This window comes from Octopus sinensis, linkage group LG5, assembly GCF_006345805.1.
Source record: "Octopus sinensis linkage group LG5, ASM634580v1, whole genome shotgun sequence".
Lineage (NCBI taxonomy): Eukaryota > Metazoa > Mollusca > Cephalopoda > Octopoda > Octopodidae > Octopus > Octopus sinensis.
In genome coordinates, this window is record NC_043001.1 from 82,714,522 (window position 1) to 82,716,632 (window position 2,111).

The following is a 2,111-nucleotide window of genomic DNA, read 5'->3' on the forward strand; positions in this document are numbered from 1 at the left end:
GGTAGTAGAGAAATAGGTTTCATTTTGTTGTTGACATACACGACATGTTGGGAAAGCCACCGTTCTTTAATATGTTGGCCTGGTAGTTTCTTGTAAGTAAGCATTGATCTTAGGATGCTATGATAAACCCTCCTGTTTCAGATTTTAAGCCACAAGCCATTAACCATTAATGAGTAAGGGCTTTGTCAACATCGGCATTATTAGCTCTCTTTGGGTATTTGTTGTTGTTATTATTATTATTATTATTATTATTATTATTATTATTATTATTATTATTATTATTATTATTATTATTAGTGTTATTATTATTCCACCGATCGCATTACCCGATTGGTAGAGGGAAGTGAATACCTGACGACATTTTTGGTGCCAGACGCAAAAAGTTTTTTTTTCTTGACTCAGGTCTGCAGCTATGTGGGTTAACTGTGTCGAAAATGTATGTCTAAATAAATGGAAAAATTATCCAAATAAAACTTACTCGAAAATAAATCAGAACGGCGGGACTGAACATATAGAAACAGTCCGTATTATAACATATGCCCTAAGAACGATTGAAAACACACACACACACACACACACACACACACACACACACACACACACACACACACACACACACACACACACACACACACACACACACACACACACACACACACGCACACACACACACATACATATACACATACTCAAAAATAAAAATACGCCAGAAAGACTTGGGTGAAACTTTACACAGGCATAATAATAAGAAGCTCGCTTTGCAGCCAATGTTGTTTCGGGTTCATTCCCACTGCGTGGCAACTTGGACAAGTGTCTTCAGCTGTCGTTCCGTGTCAACCAATGCCTAGTGAGTGAATGTGGTAAATGGAAGATGTGTGAGAGACCATCGCATATACATATTGACGCGCGTGCGTTCACCCTCATCGCCCACACATTCAGTAGATCGATAGGTAAATATATATGCATGTGTGTGTTTGTGTGTGTGCCTGTATGTATAACGTGTATTTGTGTTTGTATTTATCCCCACCGCCATCGTTTGATAACCGGTGTTGGCCTGTTTACGTCCTTGTAACCTAGCGATTCAGCCAAAGAAACCCGATATAATAAGTATCATACTTTAAAAAAAAAATAAAGTATTGATGATGATTTGTTTGACTAAACAGTTCAAGGCGGTGCTCCAGCATGGTCGCTGTCCAATAACTGAAACAAGTAAAAGATTTAATAAAGATAGATGACGCATATTTGCTTACGGCCATATCACTTTGAAAGCACCGGTTCTCGTCCGATCACCGAAATTAAGCAACGTCGAGCCTAGCTAGTACTTGAATGGGTGACCGCTTGGGACACCTTGGTGCTGTAAGCGTCACACATTTTTATAGGCGCAGGAGTGGCTGTGTGGTAAGTAGCTTGCTAACCAACCACATGGTTCCGGGTTCAGTCCCACTGCGTAGCACCTTGGGCAAGTGTCTTCTACTTTAGCCCCGGGCCGACCAAAACCTTGTGAGTGGATTTGGTAGACGGAAACTGAAAGAAGCCCGTCGTATATATATATATATATATATATATATATATATATATATATGTGTGTGTGTGTGTGTGTGTGTGTATTTAGAGGGCAAGCCACTATGTGGTCGGCCGTATGCTAGAAGTAGATCACCTACGATCAAACTACAAAGAAAAGAATGTTCTCTAGAGGAAAATTCAGCGGACACCAGAACGAAAATGCGGGCAAGACAGATGAATATTAGTTTGATCGTAGGTGATCTACTTCTAGCATACGGCCGACCACATAGTAGCTTGCCCTCCAAATATACACATGTATTAGAATTTTCTCTGATTTTTCAGATTTTTGTATGCTAGGCTACTGGTCTTAAATTGATGTTAATTAAATTAATATTCAATTTATCACAGGAGTGGCTGTGTGGTAAGTAGCTTGCTAACCAACCACATGGTTCCGGGTTCAGTCCCACTGCGTGGCATCTTGGGTAAGTGTCTTCTACTATAGCCCCGGGCCGACCAAAGCCTTGTGAGTGGATATGGTAGACGGAAACTGAAAGAAGCCCGTCGTATATATGTATATATATGTATGTGTGTGTATGTTTGTGTGTCTG

General features: G+C 40.2%; 1 non-coding gene across 1 annotated transcript; it reads left to right on the plus strand.

Annotated features, from left to right (window-relative positions):
* The first annotated feature begins 1,244 nt into the window (after nt 1-1,244).
* Nucleotides 1,245-1,363, plus strand: LOC115212479. The gene has a single exon (XR_003881752.1). It is a non-coding gene; the product is annotated as a 5S ribosomal RNA (ribosomal RNA).
* Nucleotides 1,364-2,111: the final 748 nt, after the last annotated feature.